General features: G+C 35.4%; 1 protein-coding gene across 11 annotated transcripts in view; it reads left to right on the top strand.

Annotated features, from left to right (window-relative positions):
* The window catches only part of INPP4B (inositol polyphosphate-4-phosphatase type II B), a 762324-nt gene that overhangs the window by 314203 nt on the left and 433303 nt on the right, over positions 1-14818 (top strand). For 5 of the 11 annotated variants that reach the window (XM_060654100.3, XM_060654099.3, XM_060654098.3 and 2 more), the window contains exon 1: positions 7746-7882. The exons of 4 other annotated variants lie outside the window; for them this stretch is intronic. The gene's annotated coding sequence lies outside the window, so the exon portion shown is untranslated. Of the gene's footprint in view, positions 1-7745; positions 7883-14818 lie in introns of those variants that run through there. 2 more of the 11 variants (XM_078445724.2, XM_078445723.2) reach the window with 1 other exon arrangement.

The raw sequence follows: 14818 nt of genomic DNA, 5'->3' as shown, positions 1-14818 counted from the left end.
ATAAATCAAAATAAAAATGAAATAAGAAACACACCAGAATTATCTTGTGTTTTTAAATAATAGGGGTAATATGTTTCAAGTTCCTGAAGATCAATTTTGTTTTATTAAACATGGATCCCCAGATGTTACAAGGCAGTCAGCACTAGTTTAAAATGCAGGTGGTATTCCCTTATGCATCCTACTTTAGAGCATGTCACGGTAGATTAACATATCTACACAATTGATCCCTGTCACTGTGGCTGAGCTGATCCTTTGCAGCTGATTGACACATTATGGCCAAAAGTAATACACTAGCCAGATCTCTGATAGGCTGTTATAGTGAGATCTCTCATTCTTTCCCCACCTTGATTTCTACCGAAGAATCGAATAAACTCGCTAAATATACAATGGGAAAATCTGAACATAGGTATATGTTTTCTGTGGCTGGCTACTGCTCATCTCTTCTTCACACTTATACCTATTGATTTTAAGATGAAATTAGAAAAATAAAAGTGCTCTTAAATGTTACAGAATGTTCCTTGCAGACTTCTATATTTCACGGGTCAGAGAAGGGTCACTAGATATACATATATTGATAACTGTTTTATATTTAATGGCCAGGGATGCCTACTATTAAAAGCTGGGATCTAGGCTATTACTACCCTCATTTATTATTTATAAAACTCTGTCAGTGTACATGGTATTTAATGTTGGATGAAATTGTGCCAGACAAATTCCCCTCCGTGAGGAGCCTCCAAGCTGAAAACAGGAGGAGAACGATGCAGGAGAGAAATCGTGGGAAGGACAGAGAGTGATTAAGGGTTGTAAACTTAGCATTGCTTTACCCAGTAGGTGGACGACAGAGAGAACCTGAATGCTGAGAAATGATTCTAAGATTGGGAAGCCATTCAGTGTAATAAAGCCAATAACTAGAAGCAAGGAAAGGCATTAGAAAAGGAGAATCTTAGCCCTCTAAGTGAGAACTCTGTATCTTCAGCTCTGACACTTCTTCATACACTATGTTCACCTGGTTTCTCAGCACCCCCTCTTACTCATTGTGTTCCAAACCAGTGGGTCTCAAACTTGAACATCATCAGAATGATGGGCAAGTGGGTAGGGGTTGTTAAAACAGAGATTACTAGACCATATGTCAGTCCAAGTATCTGAATCAGTGAGTCTGGGGTCTTGAATTTGCATTTCTAACAAGTTCACAGGAATTGCTGCTGGAGCCACCCTTTGAGAACCTCCGTCCTAAATTAATATCTCCAATTCCTCCTACATCTTGTCTTCTAAACCACAGCTTGGAGTCATCTCTAATTCTTACCTTATAGTCAGACAATTCCCCAGTTCTGTCTTTGCTTTCCTAAGAATTCCCTTTATTTTTTTATATATATTTTATTGTCAAATTGGTTTCCATACAACACCCAGTGCTCATCCCAACAGGTGCCCTCCTCAATGCCCATCACCCACTTTCCCCTCTCCCCCACCCCCCATCAACCCTCAGTTTGTTCTAAGTATTTAAGAGGCTTTTATGGTTTGCCTCCTTCCCTCTCTGTAACTTTTTTTCCCCCTTCCCCTCCCCCATGGTCTTCTGGTAAGTTTCTCAGGATCCACATAGAAGTGAAAACATATGGTATCTTTCTTTCTCTGCCTGACTTATTTCACTTAGCATAATACCCTCTAGTTCCATCCACGTTGCTACAAAAGGCCATATTTCATTCTTTCTCATTGCCAAGTAGTATTCCATTGTATATAAACCACATCTTTATCCGTTTGTCAGTTAGTGGACATTTAAGCTCTTTCCGTAATTTGGCTATTGTTGAAAGTGCTGCTATACACATTGGGGTACATGTGCCCCAATTCATCAGCACTCCTGTATCCCTTGGGTAAATTCTTAGCAGTGCTATTGCTGGGTCATAGGATAAATCTATTTTTAATTTTCTGAGGAACCTCCACACTGCTTTCCAGAGCGGCTGCACCAATTTGCATTCCCACCAACAGTGCAAGAGGGTTCCAGTTTCTCCACATCCTCTCCAGCATCTATAGTCTCCTGATTTGTTCATTTAGCCACTCTGACCCATGTGAGGTGGTATCTCAGTGTGGTTTTGATTTGTATTTCCTTGATGAAGAGTGACATTGAGCATTTAGATTTTGTTTTAGCTTTTTAACTGAAAGCTACCAATCTAATCAGATACTACGACCATTCCTAGCACTATTGCTGGCAACAACAGAAACTACAATCACTACTCCTAATTACTTTGAACACCTACTATAGGCAAGACAATACAGTGACCACCTTAACATATATTATATCATTAAATAATGCTACTAGGTGATCTGTATTATCCCCACCTACAAGGAAAGAAATTCATTTGCAGTAAGATTAATTCACCTGCAGTGAGTGTTACCGAAATTATATAAATAACACTAAATCCCATGTCTTTATGTCCATCTAGTATTCAGACCCTACCTGAAGGCCACCTCTTTCATGTAGTCCCTCATGTATGATTAGGCCAGTGCAATAGTGAGCCCACTCCCTTCTCTCCACTATTAATATCTCCTCTGTATTACAACTTAGTATATGATGTGGTAGTATTAGCAATCAGTACAGAGAGGATAGATTAATCAAGAAATGTCACTGGGACAATCAAATGCTTGTATGATACAATACACAGATAAATAGCAGATGGAATAAAATCTTCAATGTGAAAAACAAAACTGAAAAATTTTAAATAAAACATGAAACACTGTGGTACAAATGTCACACAAATGGTAAACATAAACACTTGTGAAAATTAAAAAAAAAGATTTAAAAAATGACAGTTAAACCATAAATCAGGGGTTATTTGCAGTGAATTTGAACAATGAAATGTTAGTTAAGGAAATATATAATTAACTCTGTCAAATCTTCATGATTCACAAAAGAGGAAAAAGGATGGCTAATATGTTTAAGAAAATATGTTCAGAATTCAAAAATAATAAGGGAAACTAATGTTGTATATAAAAGCACAATATAATTCCAAACATATCAGATTAGTGTGTCTGAGCCTTTGTAGAGATTAGAGTCTATCCCTTAGTATGCTAGTTGATGTGTAAATGAGTTTAATTACTTTGGAGAGAAGTTTGAGGTATCTACTAAAGTTGATAATGTAGGTACCTATAACTTATTAATTCTACCTCTAGATATATATACTCTAAAATATCTCTTCAACAGACACACAAGGATGTATGTGCAAGGATGTTTACCACAACATTGTTTGAATAGGAAAACACTGAGAGCAAACCATATGTTCTTAATAGGTTATTGGATAATTAATTTTTGTGGTCTATTTATACAAAGAACACAATTACTCAGTTAAAACAGATAAACTAAACCTATATGCATTATAATGGATCCATCTCATAAACATAATGTTGAATAAAATTAGTAAATCACAATGTATACAAAAATTCTATTTTTTTAAACCTACAACACACAGAAATCCTACATATTGTTTGTGAATACAAACATATCAGTTAAAGTAAATATATGAACAAGAAGAATATATACCAGTTTCGGGATGATAGTAACCTCTGGGGGAAGGAGGAGGAAAAAGGGATATGGGCTGGCCTTAATTGTATAAATGATCTTCTGTTTATTATTTAGATTAAAAAATCTTAACCAAATATGGCAAAATGCTAATACTTGTTAAATTAATGTGGTAAGTAGTTGTTATTTTTTTCTCTTCAGGGACACCTGGGTGGCTCAGTCGGTTAAATCTCCGACTTCAGCTCAGGTCATGATCTCACAGTCTGTGAGTTCAAGCCCCACATCAGGTCTGTGCTGACAGCTCAGAGCCTGGAGCCTGCTTCGGATTCTTGTCTCCCTCTCTCTCTGCCCCTCCCCTGCTCATGCTCTGTCTCTCTCTGTCTCAAAAATAAACGAAAACCTTAAAAAAATTAAAAAAAAAATCTGAACCAAATATGGCAAAATGCTAATACTTGTTAAATTAATGTGGCAAATAGTTGTTATTTTTTTCTCTTCGTATAAAATCTTCATGATCAAAAAGGGAGCATTTTAACAAAGGCTTCCATAGTGAAAGAAATTTTGAATAGTCTAGCTTAGTCAAAATACAACCATTTTCTTTGCTACAAAACTTTTCAGTCATTAATATGCTAATGGACATTGTGAATTGCCAAGAGGGTAATGTCTTATAAAGTAATTCCCAAACTTACTTGACTGTAGAAGCCTTTTTTTTTTTAATAAAACATCTTTTAACACCTCAAAGATCTTTTGGGAAATGCTGTTATACATCATAGCATTCAACTTCCTCTAATTGTTTCATGTAATTTAACTTGATTTCTCTGGTTATAGTCTCCATCTCCTTGATATTAAGACCTGTCTTACTCCTTTTGGCTAAACATGTCATGGACATATATATATATAATACTTTGATAACTTGATTTTTCTGAGAAATTATGGTGCAGACCATTACACTCAGTGTAGGTTTCTGGGAGGGAGGAAGTAGTGAAAGTAATCCTTGCACACAATTTTATATGGAAATAAAAAGCAAAACTCAAGAACATAAAGATCAACACAATGGTAACAGTAGTTTTCAAACAAATGGAGTGTATTGATGGCAAAACATTGCCAGAACTAATTGCTGGAAAATTCCTTTCTTCATTTATTCATTCACATCTCTCAACAGGTATTATGAAATATCTAAAGAGAAATGATAGTTTCGTAATATATACAATCCAATGCATAAGATTTCTCAGAATTAAATCATGAATGATTTCTCAGGGAATGATTTCTCAACCCTTTTGAAATTATATTGAGCATAAATCTATTCACAATTTTATTAAATAATTCATATGAATAATTGTAAATACTAGGTATATCTCCTTGGTTCACACGGATATAATTTTGGCACAACAATGAATAAAATTGATTAATCAAAAATTTGTTGACTTACACTTTACTTTTCATTGCCCACACCTAAGGTATTGCTAGCCAACTTAAATATCAGAAATGAATTTCCCTTATATCTACCCTTTTAATAATTTACAAATATATAAAATACAGGTATTAAATGGAAATATCAAAATTTTAAAGTAGATATGTAAGATCTAGTACCAAGAGTTAGTAAGTTGACCCTTGTCCATTTGAATGTTTTAAGAAAGTACTTTGTGATTCTCATTTCATAACCATTACCATTTATACTCTTTTATGTTTGGTAAAATTTGCTGCTATTTGCTTAAAGATAAAACACCTGAATCTCATTCTTTTTGCATTTTGCATTTTTCATTTCATTATAATTCTTATAGCTCTTTAAAATTGTTTTATATAAAGGAAAATTTTTGCCCTTGGCAGAAACTAAATGTGTATACAGTAAAATCTCATGTGAAGTATAATTCAATAACTTGAATATTATTTAGGTTTATTTAGAATTCTGATTTTTCCTAATAGAAATTCACATCAATAATAAGAAAGTAGTCTGTGTTTTCAGACTTATTATGATGTTGGAATCTAATGCAGAAAACAGTTTTTAAGTAGTTTTGCCAAAAAATTATACAAGTACCTAAAAGTTTTTAGAGATGTGATTTTTCATGTTTTGTTATTTTATTTATTAAAAAAATATTTTTTAATGTTTATTTATTTTTGAGAGAAAGACATAGAGAGCAAGAGGGGAGGAGCAGAGAGAGAGGGAGACACAGAATTCGAAGCAGGCTCCAGGCTCTGAGCTGTCAACACAGAGGCTGACGCAGGGCTCAAACTCATAAACCGTGAGATCATGACCTGAGCCGATGTTGGCTGCTCAACCGACTGAGACACCCAGGTGCCCCTGTTTTGTTATTTTAATCTTAGAAGTATAGTGATATAACCAGTAAATGTGTATCCTCTTTAATTTTATTACCTTCTAAAATTGAACTGAAATGTTAATGATAAGTTGATTTTATAGAGAGGGGAAGGCAAGTGGGGAGGAATGATACATTATCTGCTTTGGGTACTTCTGGTAGGTTAGTACTTTAGCACTCTTTGTATAATATCATCATTAGTCAGAGTAACATTACAGTTAAGAATTGTTTGAAAATTTTCTGCCACTGAAGAAACTCCTATTTGGTTTAAGTACACTGCTAGACCTTTGCAGTATGTTAGCCAGATGTTCCTCTTAACAGTCTAACTCACTTGTTTCACTATCAACTGAAATAATATGACTCAATTCTGGCAGTTAACAGGAATTAATGGCAGGACAAGACATTAACTCACTACTCATAACTGTCTGAGTAATAAAATGATATCACCAGTATTCTAATGATAGCATTTATGCTATTATAAGACAATGGAATAATCTACTCTGTTACAAACAAAATAGAGTTATATATACATTATGAAGATAAATATACAGTATTTATTTTTGTAAACAATTTCTTGGATGAGGACATTTTTCAGATGGACCTTTATTATTTGTACAGGTACAACTATGGACATGTATATCTTAGAGTATTAATTCTCTAAAATTGTGTCCTTGTCAAAGTGGGCATGCCCTCCTGTTGCTCCTAGCCATTTTGCCATACCTATATGGAGTTCCTGCTTGAGAAATGGGTGTGTGTGTCGGGTTGGGGGGAAAGGTAAACCCTGTATAAAAGAAAATCAGAATGAAGAGTATTTTAGTTATCTATTTAGTTAATATTTAGTTATCTATTGCTACATAGCAAGTTACCTCCCCAAATCCTTGTTACTTCTACCAGCAAGCATTTATTATCTTATACAGTTTCTGTAGATTTAAAATTTAGGAGTAGCTTAGCTGCGTGATTCTGGCTTGGGATTTTTCATGAAGTTACAGTCAACCTGTAAGTTGGAGTTGCATTCATGTGAAGGCTTGACTGGGGTGTGAATATCCACTTCCATGATGGCTTAATCACATGACTAGCAGGCTGACTTCCAATAGGAGGTATCACTCTCTCACCATGTGGTATATATCCCTATTCACATGCAACTGGTTTCTCCCAGAGTGAGTGATGTAAGAACAAGGCAGAAGCCAAATGGCTTTTATGAACTAACCTGGGAAATCACATAATATTGTTTCTGCAATATCTTATTGGATATACAGGTATCCAGTGTGGGAGAGAACTATGTGAGTGTGTGAATATCAGAAAGTGATGGTTATTGGAGGAGAACACCCTAGAGTCTGGCTACTATAGGTAAGGAGGAAAAGAAATAGCATGTATAATTTGAATAAAACACTGTACCTTGACTTTGTTTCAGGACAATGAGTATCTCAATCACTTAAAATAATTTCTGACTGATTTCTGCAAGGTGAAGTAGCACAAGGTTTTTTTATATTACTGTCTGTACATCTAAAACAGTTTTATTCATGCCAATGACTTTGAAATTTAGGTCATGAAGAACGTTGTTATTCTATGGTGGGGCAGCTCTAGTGTCATACATAAGAAGGTGACAGAGCTAGAATTAGAAAAGGAAGATCCAGGCTTCTTGTCTTTTAATCTTTGGTCATAGTCATTGCTTCCTGCCAGTCCAGAAGTAACCCAAGAGATTCCCCAGATACTTATTAATGAAATGGGTCAATGTATTTGCATCCATCTCCAGCCATTGTTCTATGAAACTGTGATTCAAAGAGATGTCAATATGTTGCACCTATTCCACGGTAGGTGTACAAGTTCATAGGTTTTAAGACTTTTGTGACACATTCTGATGATGAAACAATGAGGTTTGTAAACAAAGACAGTAATTTACCTCCAAGCACATTTAACTTTACGAACATCAAGTCACAGTAAAAAGAAATGCATCATTCTAACCAAGTCAGCTGAATTGTAGGTAGACCTTCAACGTGAAAACCAGGAGTGGAACAGTGAAGAATTATCGCACTGTTAAGGTGGATTAAGGGAGAAGAGAGGGCAGGTAACCATAGTTTTCAGAATTATGGCTCAGGATGTTGTTCTTACATCTTTTTCAATGGAAACAATCTCTATTTACACCACAGGATGAGCTGTTCAACTAAAAGACAAGATCAGATTGAGATGTTTTGAATAAGAGATGTTAAGGTCGGTTCAGATGCTCACTGTCTTTGAGGCCAAGATGTAGTCACAAACATACATTGTTTCTGATGAATGGCTAATTAGATTGAAGGGGAAACAAGGATGCACCTGTTATCTTTCTGCACCATGGGATCACATTTCCTAGATATATTTTACTACCTGGTTCCAGGAAGCCAGTGTCCAGTATTATCAGCTGCAAAGCATCAGGTATTTTTATACTTAATTAGGCTAAGTGTCTGATTTATGACACCTGAGTCAAGGCTTCAGTAAGGTCATTCACCTCAAAGAGATCAACACCCAGCATGAATAGGTCTGTTACTGCCTTGCTCCTTGACACCCAGGATACTTTAATAGACCAATGACTAGTATTGGAATAAAAATATGTTTCTATTTATAGTCTTCAATTCCTGGCTGCTTAAAAAAATCAATAAAATTAAAAAAAATAATTTTCATATAGACATGTAGTAGGAGTAATGGAGCTCTCTTTGGATAACTCTAGACTTTACTTCCTGGGTCTATTTTGTAGAGGGTGGAAAGTGAGGATAGTGAGGGTTATGCTGCATTTGTTTTTTGTCAAGTCATTTGTAAAATAGATAAAGAGATGAATTTCTGCTCAGATTCCTAATTTGAGGAAAGTTTAATAACAAGCCTATTTACAAAGATGTGATCAGGATTTAGGGAAAATAACAAATATGGTTCAGTGTCCTAGAAACTAGTAAAGAGCTGTTGTCATGTTTAGGTATTTAGGGGCATAGAAAGGGAGAGGTAGCAGAATCCAGAGTGAAATGAGTCATTTGAAGTGCTGTGGTTTCAACAGAGGGGTGCAGCTGACCAGTAGTGACCTTACAGGGAGGAAACAGGAAAATAAATATGCTGTCCTCACTCTTTCCTTGATCTCTAATCTCTAGTACCAAATCCAGCCGGAAGCCTAATGATGCTGTCCATATAGGTCAGACTCTGGAGCACAGAGCGTGACAGAAGAATGTGGGATGTAGATTCAGAGGGGCAAAAGGGGCAAAAGGAAGATATCAAGCACATACTTATAATTGACAGAATTCACTTAAAAATATATGCTCTACTTCCTGATCTTGCTGAAACTAAAAATTAAAACATTGTGTGATTATCTCTCGAAACTTTTGCCTGGGTTTGAATCCTAGCTCCAACATTGACCTCTGGCAGTTGACTTACTCTTTCTAGGCTGTATCATTAAAGAAGATAATTATGGTGCTAAGTCCATAAGGTTGTTGTTGTGAGGAATAAATGAACTAATATATGTAAAGCACTTAGACAATTTTCCAGGGTATAGTAAGCATTACATGACTTTGTTATTATTATTGACTTAAGTCCCACACAGTATCCTATAGTTGTAATGCTCATTTTTAGGACAAATAATGTATATTGAGTCAACTTGGATTCCTGTTGTTATTATTTTTCAATATCCCTTTAGTGTGTGGCTATAACCTGGGATTAGAAATGTAGGTTGCAGTAATCAAATGGAGATCCTTAGGGGCCTCACTTGTAACCAAAGTAGGCAGGAAATATTTCCCTGAAGATTCTCATAACATCCAGAAAGGGTGGTGAATTTCTTCACTCCAGAAGATGACTGACTGGGTTGACCCCATGTCAATTAAATTTGTGATGGAAAAGTTTAGTCAACTGCTCCAGTTTCCTCCACTAAATGAATCTCTTTAGGAAACATTTTAAATGTACTTGCTGCACAGATTGGTAGTCAGGAATAAATCTTTGACTTGGAACAATGCCTTTTCTTGAGATTTATTATCTAATTAAACAATTTCCCAATAAAACAAAGCATTTAAATTTTCACAAGAACCAAGAAACAGGATTAATAATATTAACAACTAGCTTTTGTAAATCACATTACAGTTTACAAAGGGCCTTCACATTTACTGGCTCAGTGGTTTACAAGCTTTTGTTCAGCCATGGAACACTTTGATCATCACATGCTTATATTCATATGTATCACAGGAAAATGGAGCTTTTGGTTCAAGCCCACATGATTAGCCCTCTTTTCCCCACTCCAAGTAACTCCTACTGAGGGGTGTTGGGTTTCTGAGAAGGACAGTGTGAAAGCTACTTTATTAGTTTCTTTCTGAATTCCCTCCTTTCCTTGGAGGCAGGACTCTGTCATCCCACTGCCTTTGGGAATTCTGTTTCAAATGTGGAGTGCTGGGCCTCAGCCGGTCTTCCCTGAATATACATGTGTTAAGTGTGGAGGGAGTCCCCCAGTGGGAACTTTGAGAATAGAAGGAAACACTGAGAAGATTTGAGAAGACCCTCAGCATTTCTTTTTCACGCCCAACTGTGATTGTTTGAAATTTGACATCACATCCGTGACCAAGAGTTAATGGAGTTTAGGAGTTTAAGTTTCCCAAACCTCACAGTATATAATCCATCCAAGTAAAAATTGATGGATTGTCCTCCTTGGTCAGTAGAACACATGCAGCCTTCTAAGCAATACACTTTCAGGAGGCCATTGAGGACATAACTAAAAGAAGCCTTGTTTTTGTTACTAAAATATTTATGCACACAATATTTAAAATAATCTCAAAGCATATATGTGTATGTGTGTGCATGTGTGGTTTCTCCTCTGCGCCCCCCCAATCTCTTTCAATCTCTCTCCCCACTACCTTCCTTAGGCTTGTCATGTAAGACTCTAAACTGAGTTCTCTGCACCACCTCTTTTAAAACTCATATTGTTGGGGCACCTGGGTGGCTCAGTCGGTTAAGCATCAAACTCTTGATTTTGGCTCAGGTCATGATCCCAGGGTCGTGGGATCAAGCCTTGGGTCACACCCTGCAGAGAGCATGGAGCCTGCTTGGGATTCTCTCTCTGCCTCTCTCCCTGGCTCATGCTCTCTAAGAACAAACAAACACACCCTCACATTATTATTATCCGAATAAGGAAATTGTGGTCAGCCTAAGTGCCTTAGGTAAAGTCTTAACTGTTAGAATCTCTCCATAGCCGATGTTCTTAACTCCAATATTAAGCCACTTGTACAGGCTGGAACATTTCAGCTCTAAGATTATCAACAACAATACTAGTAACACAAATTTGAAATGTCAATAATCATGGAAAATTCATGGTAAAAATAAAGGGCAGCACAAAGTTTAATTCTATCATATGTTCTAACTATATCTTTGCTTAGAAATTTGAGGAGCAATTTGGTTATATCAGTTCTCTTTTGATTGGTGAGAAGTAAAAAATTGGTCTCTATGTGGCTTTTGAGGAAAAGATGAACAAAGGTTGAGATCTGATTCAAGGGAAACCATATGACGATTTGCAAGGAAATGACATTTTCAAGGCTTGCTTACTTTTTGTCTGTACCTTCATGAAGATCCGTTCCAGGTAATTAAGAATTTCCTGGAAGGTAGCATTAGTCCACTCTTCTTGCATTTGCATATGCTTGAGCATTTCACAAGGCTGATGCCTACTTATCATTCAAATCTCAGACCAAACATTTTCTACTTGGAAGTGGATATCTTTCTGAGCACCTCCCCTCTCTAACCAGCTCCAAATCTAGTTTCGGAATCCCATGAGTGTTAAAACAAGAATAACTCTTTGAAATTATCTTGTTTATTTTTTTATTATCTGTTTCTTCAATAAAGAAACAAAAACAGGGGGGCTGGATATTAGAATCATGTAATATATATATATATATATATATATATATATATATATATATATATATTTGCATAAACCTACAAATTTAACAAGTAATATTTACATTATCAATCTTTTCTTGGTCTTCAAAAAAATAGGATATAAAGAAAGTCATAGAATATCAACCAAGATGCTCTGAAAATGTGTTAGGATAGACAGATGGTAATTCATTTGGAAGTTGATATACTACTAATGTTTAATAATGTCTTGGGTGTTTGGTGGCTGTATAGATAGGGAACGGGAAACAATAGTTACAGAGAGAGAGGGAGACAAACCATAAGGGATTCTTAAATACAGAGAACAAACTGAGGGTGGATGGGGGGTGGGGGAGAGGGGGAAATGGGTGATGAGTATTGAGGAGGGCACTTGTTGGGATGAGCACTGGGTGTTGTATGTTAGCCAATTTGACAATAAATTATATTCATAAAAACAAAGAATAAAAACCTTTAGCCTGGCTTACAAGTCAACCAGCTGGACTGTACATCAACAAGGGCAGGAGCCATGTTTTTTTCAGAAACTTTGTATCTCCAGGGCCTAGTGTGGTGCTAAAACGTGTTCAACTCCTTTTTAATAAGTTAATATACTAGTCATGGCATTGTTTTATGAGATTTAATATATGGAGCCAAAAGTGATTTCTTCTGTTATACTATGATATTCTAATATAACAAATTTCATATTTTTGTTCTACATTTGAGGAAAAAACTTACCTATAGGTAAATGTAGGTCACTGTATGCAGTGACTGAATCTTCTGTTTCATTCAGAGTCAATTGAATTAATATTTACCTTCACTTTTTAGAGTCGTATAAATAGCTATACCAAATCAAATTGCATCAACTTACATATACACATGTATAAATGATCTAAATGTTTTGCTGGAGTGTCACAAGAAAAGCAGAAAAAAATTAAAAATCTACTTTAGTAATGGCTTTAAACCTCATTCTAAATGCAGTTAGGGGGTGGGAGGTAATTCTTTCTTCTACTCTAATTGTATTTTCACTTATGAAAATATATCCATATGTTACATTTAACTCTATGTTACAGTGGTAATTTTTATTAAAACTTCCATTTCTTTAAAGCATTGGTTTTTAACTTGGGCTGCATTTTGGAATCACCTGGGGAGAATTAAAAAATATTATTGCCTTGTTCCCCAGCCTAGATATATTGATTTAACTGATCTGGGGGTAGAGTCTGGGTGTTGGAGTATTTAAAAGCTCCAGAGATAATTTCAACGGGCAGCCAAGGTTGTGAGCCACTGATTTAAACTGTTAAAATTCTTTCCTACTTAGACAATGGTACTGTTTTCCAAACTAACTTTTGTAAACTCAGATCCACAACCGGTACTAACTAATTTACAGAAAAGCTCCTTCCAAACAATATCTATAAATAATTTCCAGAGTATAAAAGGTTTTCCCTTTTAGATAGAATGTCAGACAGATCATTTGCCCTCATGTTAAGGTTATTGTAAAGGTTAATTCTGTGCCACTCTTACACTCTTAATAATTTAAGTTCTACTTAGCATTATGTCCTGATCTATACTTCACTGGGATTACACTTAATGTTTCCCTTTCCAAAGTACATTCGAGAGGACTACCACTTCAAAGGTTTTATTCTTTGACTAAAAATTTTAGGATAAAATTGAAAAATGAACTTATGAGAGGGTTAAAGTAGGAATAGCATATTGAACTAACCAAAATGTACCCTCCGGAACTCATGAAGAGGGAAGAAATTTGAAAATTTTAATACAACTCTGCTTCATGTAAGACTGGAAAATGAAACAAGCTTTTCTTCATTTTCCAGGATCTCAGAAACCCAAGTCATGTTCAATTTGGAACTGACAAGTCTATTTAAAGGAGAAATTAGTTTTAAAAAATTTAGGGGAAGACATCCACTGTTTTTAAACTTAGTTTCCTGTAGTTTGGTGATTTAAAAAACATTCTTTATATATTGATTTAGTAGTATATTATTGAGTGGAGACTTAAGGGATTTTATGCTTTAACTTCTTATGTACTAATGTATTTGTAAATTTAAAATGTGGCTCTTGGGAAACTCAGATAATCTTTAGCATATTTCCAGTAAGGCATAAGACAAATATAAATAATAGAAGGACTAAATGTGGGACAAATAAAAATAAGGCATAATAGCTAAAGTCTATTACTCAGTGTGCAATTGATGAGTATGCACTAGAGCCTTACATTACAATATAAGGCAAATTAATTTACATAGAACCACTTAAAGCCAGTTTGTCCTGATACGGGTTTTCTAGGTATATGGAAAGGGGAGAAGAGAAAGTGTTTAATTTTTTTGTGTGTGTGCTTGCCAAATAAAAGGAAATCAATGTGTCACAAGTGAATTAGATATATGTCTGTTCTTTATTATTGCTGCAACAACTGCTTTTTGAGTAAATGAAAAATAAATTAGGTAACCTGTTGAGTTAACTTGCCAGCTAGAGCATCTGAAAACTTAGTAATTTCTCCAAGGGAGTGATGGGCTAATGAAAGCCATTCTTTTGTCAACAAGACGGTGAGAGGCAGTGGCAATCTATATTGGATTAACCATAGTTATTACTGTGTACCTAAACTGGCTGAGATGAACCTCTAAAGGAGATAATGGCAGAGTGGCAGTTCATTAGCCTATATAGGCTAATTAAACATCTAATTAGATTCTTACAAGGAAATACCTTCATGTGATTATGAGTCCAAAGTGGCTCAGCAAGCCTACAAATTGGATTATCTGGATCTTAAATTCTTATAAAAATAATGGTGTTTGAAGAGTTAGCTTGGTCTCAAAATTGTAAATGATAAACTTAGGACTTAATTAGATGTCACTTATTTCCTCCTTTATTTATTAAGTAGTCAATTCCGGGATCCCTATTTTCCTTTCTTACTGCAGTTTTAAAATCATTAGTATATACTGAGAGCTTACTATAAATCAGATACCAAACTAAGTATTGAACCTGCATTATATTGCTACATCTTTACAACTGTACTATGAGGCAGGGGTCCTGATTCCTCTTTTAAGCCATGAGAAAACTGAGCCTTGAGAGTTGAGTACTTGTTTCACATTGTCACAGTTAGGAAGTAATAGAACCTGGACACTGTCAACAAGTAGACAATGTT

This window comes from Panthera onca, chromosome B1 (assembly GCF_046562875.1).
Source record: "Panthera onca isolate mPanOnc1 chromosome B1, mPanOnc1 haplotype 2, whole genome shotgun sequence".
In the NCBI taxonomy this organism is placed as follows: Eukaryota; Metazoa; Chordata; class Mammalia; order Carnivora; family Felidae; genus Panthera; species Panthera onca.
Note: the sequence above shows the minus strand (reverse complement) of the source record. Positions and strands in the feature narration are given on the sequence as shown.